Here is a 12,786-nt window from a genome sequence, read left to right on the forward strand (position 1 = left end):
TTGGCAAGAAGGAGGTCATGGGTGACCGTAGAGAGAGCAGTCTCGGTAGAGTGGAGGGGACGGAAGCCAGATTGGAGGGGGTCTAGGAGAGAATGGGAGTTAAGGAATTCTAGGCATCGATTGTAGACAACTCGTTCTAGGATTTTGGAAAGGAAGGGTAGTAGGGAGATAGGACGATAACTGGAGGGGGAAGTGGGGTCAAGAGTGGGTTTTTTTAGGATGGGGGAGACGTGGGCATGTTTGAAGGCAGAGGGGAAGGAGCCCTTGGAGATTGACTGGTTAAAAATAGAAGTTAAGGAAGGGAGGAGGGCAGGGGTGATGGTTTTAAGAAGGTGAGAGGGAATGGGGTCCGAGGCGCAGGTGGAGGGGGTGGCACTTGCGAGGAGGGAGGAGATCTCCTCTGAGGATACTGCAGGGAAGGATGGGAAAGTAGGGGAGAGGGTCAGTGGGGGGGAGGGGAGAGGCGGAAGGGTGACTTTGGGGAGCTCAGACCTGATCGTGTTGATTTTCATGAGGAAATAGGTGGCCAGATCATTGGGGGTGAGAGATGGGGGAGGGGGAGGAACAGGGGGCCTAAGGAGAGAGTTAAAGGTCCGGAACAATCGGCGGGGGTGACGGGCATGGGTGTCAATGAGGGAGGAGAAGAAGCTTTGCCTGGCGGAGGAGAGGGCAGAGTTAAGGCAGGAAAGGATAAATTTGAAGTGTGTGAGGTCGGCTTGGTGCTTGGACTTTCGCCAGCAGCGCTCAGCAGCTCGAGCATAGGAGCGTAGGAGGCGGACAGAGGAGGTGATCCAGGTTAGTGGGTTAGTGGAGCGAGAGCGGCGGAGGGAAAGGGGGGCGAGAGAGTCGAGATGAGTAGAGAGGGTGGAGTTGAGAGCGGAGACCCGCTCGTCGAGAGTGGGAAGAGAGGACAGGGCGTCAAGGTGAGGAGAGATGAATTGGAAAGATGGATGGGATCGAGAGAGCGGAGGTCTCTGTGGGGCAGTAGCGAAGATTTGCAGGGGGAGGGAGTGTGAGAGATGAGGCAGGTGAGAAGGTTATGGTCAGAGAGAGGGATTTCAGAGTTGGTGAGTGAGGAGATAGTGCAGCGGTAGGAGATGACGAGATCGAGGGTGTGACCGAGTCGGTGAGTGGGCGCGGTATGGTGGAGGAGGAGGTCGGCAGAGTCGAGGAGGGATAGCAGGCGGGCGGCAGAGGAGTCGTCGGGTACATCCGTATGGATGTTGAAGTCTCCAAGGATCAGAGTGGGCAGAGAGAAGGAGAGAAGGAAGGTGAGAAAGGGGTCAAGGTGGTTGAAGAAGTCAGAGGTGGGACCGGGAGGGCGGTAGATGACGGCAACAAGTAACTGGAGTGGGTGGTAGAGGCGAATGATATGGGCTTCGAAGGAGGGGAAGGAGAGGGAGGGGGGAGGAGGGATAGTGCGGAAGCGGCAATGGGGCGAGAGGAGGAAGCTGACGCCTCCTCCCTTACCTGTGAGTCTGGGGGAGTGGGAGAAGGAGAGGCCTCCGCTGGAGAGAGCGGCGGCGGAGACCATGTCTTCGGGGGAGAGCCACGTTTCCGAAAGGGCGAGGAGGAGGAGAGAGCGGGAGAGGAAAAGGTCATGGATGAAAGGTAGCTTGCCTGTAATAGAGCGGGGGTTCCAGAGGCCACACTTGAAAGTAGCTGTGGGTGCAAGGGGAGGAGGGAGGGAGGGAGAATCAAGAATTCATCCTCCCCTGAATGACTGCATAGAGGTAGGGGGATTCCAGGGAAGTGAGATAAACAGGATTGGGAATGTAGGGACATGAATTGAAGGAATGGGGCTGAGGGTTCTGAGAATACACGGCAGCCTTGCAGTTTTCAAGGCTGGGGACTTCCCTTCAAATTGATTGACTTTTGATTATCTTTGGACACTAAGTCCCGTTAGACTGCAAGCTCATTGTGGACAGAGCAAATCTACCAACTCTGTTACACTGTATTCTTCCAATCACCTAATACAGCACTCAGCCAACAGAAAGTACTTAATAAATAGGATAGATGGATTGATTTTGATATTCTTTTTCACAAAAGACAAAGCAATGGTTTGATAATAACATTGATGATAATAATAATAGTGGTGTTTGTTGAGTGCTTACTAGATGCCAAGTGTGTTCTAAGCATTGGTGTAGATATGAAGTAATCAGGTTGGACACAGACCCTGTCCCACATGGGGATCACAGTCTTATTCCCCATTTTACAGATGAGGTAACTGAGGCACAGAGAAGTTCAGTGACGTGTCCAAGGTCTCATAGCAAACATTTCGCAGGGCCAAGGTTGGAACGCATGTCCTCTGACTCCCAGGTCGTTGGCCATGACTCTCTTTCCATTAGGCCTTGCTGAAATCCATCCCCTTTGCCTTGCCCCTTTTGATTGATCCCTTACCCCAGATTTGATTGGAGGGAAAATATGTTTGTTATTGGAGGAGTCCCCACACTATCCCAGTCCCATACGCTAATTGATTTTTAGCACCGGCGATACCTATGAGGTACAAACCTCCTGCCTCCAGCCTCTCACTTCTCTCCAGTCCATACTTCACTTTTCTGGCCATGTAATTTTTTAAAGAAAGAACTCTGCAAACATCTCCTCACTCCTCCAAAACCTCCAATGATTGCCCGTTTATCTCAGAATCAAAAAGATACTCCTCGCCATTGACTTGAAGGCACCCAATCAGCTCTCTTCCTACTTGAGCTCCCTCTTCTCCCTCTACAACCCAGCTACCTCACTTCACTCCTCTAATACTAAAGTTTCACCGTTTTGTCTTCTCTTATGCTGTCGAGTTGACGCCAACCCATAGCGACTCCATGGATGCATCTCTCCCCGAATGCCCCACCTCCACCTGCAATCGCTTTGCTAATGTATCCATAGAGTGTTCTTGGTAAAAATATAGAAGTGGTTTACTATTGCCTTCTTCCTTGCAGTAAACTTGAATCTCCACCCTTGACTCTTTCCCATCCTGCTGCTGTCCAGCACAGGTGAGTTTTGATTTATAGCAGATTGCCTTCCACTCGCTAGCCACTGCCCCAGCAAGGAATGGAATGCGTATGTCCCCGCTTGACCCTCCCTCCCATAGCTGAGTCTGGTAGAGTATTGGAAACTCTCCAGGTGTGTTACTGAGAGGGGAGCTAGTCACTGAAGCTAGCTCTTATTTCATTCACCATCAGCCCCTAACTTATGCCCTCCTTCCTGACTGGCACTCACTCACCTCTCACATCTGACAAATGAACACACTCCCCATCATCCACTAAAATCACACCTTGTCCAGGAAGCCTTCCCTGACTAATTTCTCATCTTGCCCCTCTGTCCTCCCTCTCTACCACTTGGTCCCACTCTGTCCTCCCTCTCTACCACATAACCTATGTACATGAGTCCATTCCACCAACACTTAGGTACTCACCCCACCTCCATCCTCATAACGCTTACGTACATATACCTGCTTCACCTACCTCTAATTTATTTGAACATCTGCTTCCCCTGCTAGAATACTAGCTCCATGAGGGCAGAGATTATGTCTAGTCTACTTATTCAATTGTATTCATTCATTCAATCATATTTATTAAGCACTTAGGGTGTGCAGAGCAACGTACTCTCCCAAGCACTAGTGCAGTGTTCTGCACACAGTAAGCACTCTATCAATACCAATGATTGACCGCTTGATTATCCTGGGAATCTGCCTGAACTTCAGGTGTTGCCCTGCCATGCCGGGCTTTGAAGGGGGGGAAGAGCGATATTTGGCAGATTTGAGGAGGGTGGGCGTTCCAGGACAGAAGCAGGAAGTGGGCCAGGAGTTGGCAGTGAGACAGGTGAGATTGAGGCCCAGTGAGAAGGTGAGAAGGTGAGAAGGTACATCTCCTCCAAGAGGCTTTCCCTGACTAAGCCCTCTTTTCCTCTTCTGTGTCACCCAAACTAGCTCCCTTTATTGATTCCCACTTCCAAACCCCACAGTACTTAGGTATAAATGTATATATTTATAATTCTATTTATTTATATTTATGTCTGTCTCCCCCTCTAGACTGTAAACTCACTGTGGGCAGGGATTGTCTCTATTGCTATACTGTACTTTCCAAGTTCTTAGTACAGCACTCTGCACGTAGTAAGTGCTCAATAAATGCGATCGAACGAATGAAGGGATGAATGTGCCTTCAGTAAGGCTTTGAAGGCAGGAGAATAATTGTCTGTCGGATATGAGGAGGGAAGGCATTTAAGGCCAGTGGCAGGACTTGGGAGAGAGATCGTCTTCTTATTTTCTTATCTGTGGCCAGTGACCACAAGCATAGCCTTGGCTTTGTTGTTGACTCCGCCTCCTTGACCGTAGTTCTGAGCAATTCACACACGCACCACAATGCTGTGGTGTTGCTGCATTGTCTTTAAATGATTTATTGTCTCCACTTCACTTGCAGTAACTTGATTTCTGCTCACCATAAAGCAATTGTCAGATGATCCCACTGGCTTCCTTTTCCTGCACATTTCTCACCCAGCTTCACCTAGATGCACATCTCTCACAATCTTTACTTCAGAGCAGACACTATTTTCTGATGCCTCATTCAGAGGTCAGAAGCAGCATGGCCTAATGACCTAATTACTTTTTTTCCACCTTGATATTTTTTAAATGATTACTGTTTGTTAGGAACTGTTCTAAGTACCGGGGTAGATACAAGACAATCAGGTTGGACACAGTTCAAGCCTCACAGAGCATTCACAGTCTTAATCCCCATTTTACAGATGAAGTAACTGAGGTACAGAGGAAGTGAAGTGACTTGACCAAGGTCACACAAGCAGGCAAGTGGTGGACCTGGGATTAGAAGCCAGGTCCTTCTGTCTCCCAGGCCCATGCTTTAACGACTTGCATATGCCACTGAGGAAACAGCTCAAGGAGCTATTGTATATTAGTCAAACATATTAAAGTCTGGCCACTACTTCTGGCAGAACGATGGAAACTGTAAATATGACATTCTTTTATTCAAACTTCTGATTTTATACAAATACGATATGCTCCACAACAGCATAGGACTCTAAAGTCTAGTTAGGAGGCTGATCTTAATACCTTAGCTTACTTTTAGAGATTTTTACAGGCTGGGCTGGGAAATTAGAAATAAAATAACAATTATCCTGGAATTTGGGAAGTCCTAGTTAAACTGGAAAACTTACCTACACCCAGCTGATATTGCTCATCTTATAGGCTTGGGAATCTACATCCAGGTTGGACATTACTTGGTCCAAGTTCAGGTTAATGATAATATTTAATGATAATAATTAGGGTATTTGTTAAGCGCTTACTCTGTGCCAAGCACTGTTCTAAGCACTGGGGTAGGTAGAGGGTATTCAGGTTGTCCCACGTGGGGCTCACAGTCTTAATCCCCACTTTACAGATGAGGTAACGGGCCCAGAGATGATAAGTGACTTGCCCAAAGTCACCCAGCAGACAAGTGGTGGAGCTGGGATTAGAACCCCCATCCTCTGACTCCCAGGCCCGTGCTCTTTCCGCTAAGCCACGCTGCTCCTTGGTTAGGTTAGGTCTCTTAGCATCCTGAGTTTGTACTATTGATATCCCTAAATGTCAGGAGACTTTGACCCCACACCGCTACCCCAAACGCTGATCTCTCAGGTACCAAGAGGGAAACAGAAGACTCTCAAGCTGGGAAGGGAGTCCCAATGTCTTCATTAAAAAAAACCAAACCCAAACCCACTCTACTTAATATATGCTAATGCTATATTGGTAATCAGTCAGTGGTATTTATTGAGCACTTTCTGTATGAAAAGCACTGTTATGAGCATTTGAGAGAGTATAATACAGCAGAGTTGGTCGATGCTATGCTATGGAGGATTCTTTCTGTAGATTGCTCCTTTTTGGAGATCTATTCAAAGAAAAATAATAAAGTACTGGTTGTTCTAGTGAGCAGCATGGAGTGATAGAATGCACATTAGGAACCAGAAGATGAGCATTTGAGTGCTGGCAATGTTGCAGGCCTGTTGTGTTAACTCAGGTATGCCATTTAGCTTTTCTGTGACTGATTCTCCATCTGAAGAATGGGGACAGTTACCTCCTCTCTCTCCCAACAGCACAGACACGTCATGAAGATACAAATCAAAGAATGTGAAGATAATGGAAATTAAGACTATGATACAAATCCAAATTGCTTTATTTTTCTTATTATTATCGATACATATCTTATTGTTATTATTATTAACAATAATAATAATGATAATTGTGGTATTTGTTAATAATTTACCATGTGCCAGACACTGCATTAGGCACTGGGGTGGATCCAAGCAAATTGGGTTGGACACAGCTCCTGCCCCATATGGGACTCACAGTCAATCTCCATTTTACAGATGAGGGAACTGAGGCCCAGAGAAGTAAAGTGATTTCCCAAGGTCACACAGCACAGAAGTGGCAGAGCAGGATTAGAACACATGAGCTGGCTCACTGGAAAGAGCACGGGCTTTGGAGTCAGAGGTCATGGGTTCAAACCCCGGCTCTGCCACTTGCCAGCTGTGTGACTTTGGGCAAGTCACTTAACTTCTCGGTGCCTCAGTTCCCTCATCTGTAAAATGGGGATTAAGACTGTGAGCCCCACGTGGGACAACCTGATTCCCCTGTGTCTACCCCAGCGCTTAGAACAGTGCTCGGCACATAGTAAGCGCTTAACAAATACCAACATTATTACCTTCTGACTTCCGGGCCCGTGCTCTATCCACTACACCCTGCTGCTTCCCTTTGCTGCTTTAATATGTTGGGTCTTGCACCCAGAACTGATTAAGAATATTTTCACTAATGAAGTGCTCGGTGAAAATTAGGTGTATGGAAGGACTTAAATATTCCTGGAATGGAGAATGACTAGAGTTCTAGCTATATCAAGCCAATGACAGAAATTCTGGCAAAAAAATGATAAAACAATATATCGATCAATTGACAGGATTTTTTAGCACCTACTTTGTGCGGAGCAATGAAAGAAACTTGACAGCAGGTGCCATGCCATAAGTTTAATAACAATAATAATAATAAAAGTAATTATAATTTTGGTATCTGTTAAACACTGTTCTAAGCGCTAAGGTAGATAAAAGTTAATCATTTTAGACAAAGTCCTAGTCCCACATGGGGCATACAGTCTTAATCCTCATTTTATAGATGAGGTAACTGAGGCCCAGAGAAGTTACATGATTTGCCCAAGGACACAGCAGACATGATCTAGTGGAAAGAGAGTGGGCTTGGACCTGGGTGAGATGGTGGACCTGGGTTCTAATACTATCTCTTCAATTGGTTTGCTATGTGACTTTGGGGAAGTCACTTTACTTCTCTGTGCCCAGTTACTCACTTATAAAATGGGTATTAAGACTATGAGCCCAGTGTGGGCAGGAACTGTGTCCAACCTGCTTGTCTTGGGTCTACCCCAGCACTTAATACAATGCCTGGCACAAAGCATGTGCTTAACAAATACCATTAAAAACCATCAAGGAAAGGGATAGCTAGGGACAATAAGGCAGAGGAAAGAATATGTTGTGGAAGGAGAAAAAGAATGGGGACTGAATGTATTTATTCAGTTTTTTTTTCCAAAGACACCAGTTTCTCTCCAGGAATCTCCAAGGATGTTTGTTTATCCTGTTTTTCAGGTGAGATGTTCAGGATCTTCCTAAAAATCTTTCCTAAAAAACCTTCCCTGAAAAAGCGTTCAGTGGAGGATCGATCTGATGGAGTTGAAGTGAAGACTGGATTGACTATGATGTTTCCTTAGTGACGTACCTAACATCTAGCTGAGGTCCTGGGGATATTATCTCTTTGTTTGACCCCAGGCCTGGGAGCTAGAGTCAGCAAGAAAGAAACAAAGCATCCGTGAGTTGACCCAGAGTCTCACAGGTCGGAGGAGAGTGCTAAGCGATGGTCCAGTTGACAGAAGACCTTTCATCTCATCCAGTCCAGTGGAAATAAAAGACACAGAGCTGAACAAAATCTCATGTGGAAATTAGAGGTTATCATCGTCCTCGTAATCGTCAAGAGTATTCATTCAGAATCAATCAATCCATAGATGGGATTTATTGAGAGCTTGCTGTACGCAGAGTGCTGTAATAAATGCTTGGGAGAGTACAATAATACAGAGTTGGAAGACATGGTAGACGTCTCCCCCTCTGGGCTCTAAGCTTGTTGTGGGCAGTGAACATGTCTACCAAGTCTTCCAAGTGCTTAGTACACAGTGCTCTGCACACAGTAAATGCTCAATAAATGCAATTGATTGATCAATTGATAGAAACTCCCTGGAGGAAAATATTTTCAAAAATTAATTCTGGGAGAATACAGGCAGTTCACAATAAGAGCATTTGGGTAAATGTATAAATTCATACCTCTTTAAATCTGACTAAATAAGTGAAGTACTAAAAAGGTTGTAAGCTCTTTGAGGGTAGGGATCCTGTCTACCAACTCATCTCTTCTTCCTCCGACCTTAGTTTTCATCTTGCTTAGGAGTTTTTGGGGTAGTCAGTTAATAGGAATTGGACCTCGGATTTGCAGAGGGTGGGAGGTGCGGCACCTGGGCACGGAGATCCCTGCGGAAAACCATGGAGGTGCTCCGGAGCGGCATTAGATCAGGCCCTTGGTGGGCGCTGTAGACAGTGATGATGATGATGATGATGTTGGTATTTGTTAAGCGTTTACTATGTGCCGAGCACTGTTCTAAGCGCTGTAGACACAGGGGAATCAGGATGTCCCACGTGGGGCTCACAGTCTTCATCCCCATTTTACAGATGAGGGAACTGAGGCCCAGAGAAGTGAAGTGACTTGCCCACAGTCACACAGCTGACAAGTGGTAGAGCTGGGATTCGAACTCATGAGCCCTGACTCCAAAGCCCGTGCTCTTTCCACTGAGCCACGCTGCTTCTCCAGTGGAGATGGAGGAGGGGAGGGGACGGGCAGCGTCAGCAGGTTGGAGCCTCCTCTGGCACTGCGGGGCACATGGTGGATGTGGGGGCAACATGGTGACTTGAATCTCCCTCCCCAAAGAGCAGCAGCAGAAGAACCGCCTTTTTGTTGGGTTCTGTGTTAGAAGACACCGGGAGCTTATTTCTCTGCCCAAGCCTGAAAAGGGCAAGGGGAACAGGTGTGGCCACTCACATGATATCCTCTCCACCTCCTCCCACCCCCAAACTACGACAAACGGGGTGCTAAGGCATTCTGGTGGAAGGTGGCCCCTGAGTTGGGCATTCCTGAACCGGTCTCATCTATCACAGGTGAAAAGACTCTATTCATGTGATAACACATGAGCACTTCTCTCTCATGGACTCCTAACCTACTCATGGACAGCCACTGGGCCGTGTGTGGAGACAACACATCCCACTTGGCAGCTGCCTTCTGGAACATACATGGAGCCCAATCGGGACCTGCCAACTGATTTCAGGTCATCTGACGGGCACCTATCCAAATGGTAACAAGTCGCACTTATGTAATCAGTGACAGGATAAGAGGCAGGCAGCTGGATGCTTGGCATAGCTGCTGCTCTGATGCCAGCTGGCCTGGGCTGGCACCTCTACCCCGGTGATAAGAACGTCTGCATAGTGATACCTAGCAGAGCTTGAGGGGGCGAGGAAAGGCATTGCCAGGATTAACACTTGTAGTCCTCTAGGCTGAGAGCTCTTTGTGGACACGGAATGAGCCTGTTTACTCTTATATTGTACTTTCCCAAGCGCTTAGTACAGTGCTTTGCACCCAGTAAGTACTCAATAAGTACGATTGAATTGAATCCATAAGTGTAAGATGTGCAACTCCTGTTCAATCAGTCAAATTTTTTGAACATTTAGTATGTGTTCATGCTGTGAAAAGCAGTGTGGCTTGATAGGCAACATGGCTTAGTGGAAGGAGCCCACACTTGGGAGTCAGAGGTCATGGGTTCTAATTTCGACTCCGTGGCTTGTCAGCTGTGTGACCATGGGCAAGTCACTTAACTTCTCTGTGCCTCAATTACCTCATCTGTAAAATGGGGATTAAAACTGTGAGCCCTATGTGGGGCAACCTGATTACCTTCTATCTACCCCAGTGCTTAGAACAATGCTTGGCACATGGTAAGAGCATAACAAATACCAACGTTATTATTATTATTACGTGCATAACACTGTAAGCACTTGGGAGAGCACAAAACATCACAGCTGGCAGACATATTCCCTGACCACAAAGAGCTTACAGTCTAGAGGGGGAGACAGATATTCATAAGAGTAACTAATGGCTAACTAGAATAAGGGAGCTAAAATCCTTGGAATGCCTACATTTTAATAAATAATGACTTTGCTAAAGAAAATTACTAGCTTCTATCTCTTTCTCCCTCTGACTGTTGGTGGCCGCTTGGATCTTGAAGTAACCAGTTAGCTCCGGCTCCATCCCACATAATAATAATAATAATGTTGGTATTTGTTAAGTGCTTACTGTGTGCAGACCATTGTTCTAAGCACTGGGGTAGATATAGGTAATCAGGTTGTCCCACGTGAGGCTCACAGTTAATCCCCATTTTACAGATGAGGTAACTGAGGCACAGAGAAGTTAAGTGACGTGCCCACAGTCACACAGAGCCGGGATTCAAACCCATTACCTCTGACTCCCAAGCCCAGGCTCTTTCCACTGAGCCATGCTGCTTCTCACATAATAATAATAATAATAATAATGTTGGTATTTGTTAAGCGCTTACTATGTGCAGAGCACTGTTCTAAGCGCTGGGGTAGACACAGGGGAATCAGGTTGTCCCATGTGGGGCTCACAGTCTTAATCTCCATTTTACAGATGAGGTAACTGAGGCACAGAGAAGTTAAGTGACTTGCCCACAGTCACACAGCTGACAAGTGGCAGAGCTGGGATTTGAACTCATGACCTCGGACTCCAAAGCCCGTGCTCTTTCCACTGAGCCACGCTGCTTCTCTGCTTTACATAGACAGTGACAATTATTTGGTGTCATAAATGGAACCCAAGATGAGCCCAACAATCATGACTGAGAAGGTAGAAGCTGGAAAACCCTGGAAAAGGGCTTCTCCCAAGCAAGCTGGCCCAGTGTGCACTGGACAATAAATAGGTCGAGGCTTATGATCAAAATCCTGACATGATATGGACTAGATTCGTTGGGTGGGCTGCAGCTTGAAAGATTAAGAAAAAGAAGGGAGAGTTGGAAGGCAGCCACGTAGTGGTTGTTAGAGGCTGCTTCACAGTCAATTTGGAAAAGTTGAAGGGGGGCCAGGAAGATCTGGCTTGAAATCAACAGCACGTTAGAGAAAGCATAGGTAGAAACAAGTAATATTAGCTCAAAGCACAGGGACTTGAGCACTGGAATAAAGTCCTGAAGGACACACTAGGTCTCTTAATAATTCAGAAGACAAAGGAACAGCAGGGAGACCTCTGGCCGGCCCACTCAAAGTCCGATCTGCCCTTTCTAGAGACCCTGAAGACGAGGAGGATCTCTGGGGGCAGCCCGATTCGGAACCCCTACCGTCTGGGTGGGAGGAGGGGGAGGTGAAAGACTCAGGCCAACTGTACCCCATCTCGGATCTCTTTAAAGGTTAGGGAAACTAGGAAGCAGGGCTGCTCCAGTTTCCATTTATCCCGACCACAGCAGTCTTAATGCAGCTGCCTTCCCAATGATGGCTATATAGGTTAACAGGAAATATGCAGTCAGTTTCTACATGGACACTGGTCTCATTCATTCTCTCAATTGTATTTATTGAGAGTTTACTGTGTGCAAAGCGCTTGGGAGAGTACAATACAACAGACACATTCCTTGCCCACAGTGAGCTCACAGTCTAGAAGGGGAGACAGACAATATACACACACAAATATATATGTAAATAAATTACAGATATATACATATGTGTTCTGGGGATAAGAGGGAGGATGAATTAAGGGAGCAAGTCAGGGTGATGCAGAAGGGAGGAAGGACTTAGTCAAGGAAGGCTTCTTGGAGGAGATGTGCCTTCAATAAGGATTTGAAGAGGGGGAGAGCAATTATCTGCCTGATATGAGGAGGGAGGGCATTCCAGGCCAAAGGTTGGATGTAGGCAAGAGGTTGGGGTGAGATAGACGAGAGCCAGATAAACAGTGAGAAGATTAGTATTAGAGGAACAAAGTGTGCTGGCTGGGTTGAGGCAATGGTCTCATGGACTCGTGTCCTTGATTAGCATAACTGATTATCAGAAGATGAGCCTCCTTCCTAAACTCAGTAGGTCAACATGCAAGGTGTTAATATTATAGCAATGGGAACACCACGTAGACTGGGTTAAATTAATCTTCTCAAACAGTAAAGAGGTCCAAACCATCTCCTATTAGGAACTATGACCATCCTGGGAGTGGTAGGGGTAACGTGCTTAAAGAGAACAGATCAGTAGGCAGTCAGTGATGATGTGATAATTAAGTGCTTGAATCAGCATTGGGAGCTGCTTTACAAGAGCCCAGTAAGAGGTGAAAGAATGATTTCTCTGAAGGGAAAGATGCAAAATGGAATCACATCAGGGTACTCCTCGGATTAAAGTATATATTTTAAATCAGTACTGATCAAATTCAGATCAGCAGGAAGCAAACCAGTCTCTCGGTGAGAAATTGGTGTTTGCTTGAGGCTGTTCGTGCTGTAACCTGATACTGCCTGGAAGAAGAGGGTTAGAGGCTACTTAAGCCTCAGCTAAATGAAGAGAAATTCCTTGGAATGACCAAATAACACCCGGATTCTGTTTTGAGGTACACAAAGGATTGTATGAATGTGTTGGGCTTGAGTGCACCCTCGTGTCTGTGTAAGAATGTATGTAGAATGGGTTATG

Source organism: Ornithorhynchus anatinus, chromosome 17 (genome assembly GCF_004115215.2).
Source record: "Ornithorhynchus anatinus isolate Pmale09 chromosome 17, mOrnAna1.pri.v4, whole genome shotgun sequence".
Lineage (NCBI taxonomy): Eukaryota > Metazoa > Chordata > Mammalia > Monotremata > Ornithorhynchidae > Ornithorhynchus > Ornithorhynchus anatinus.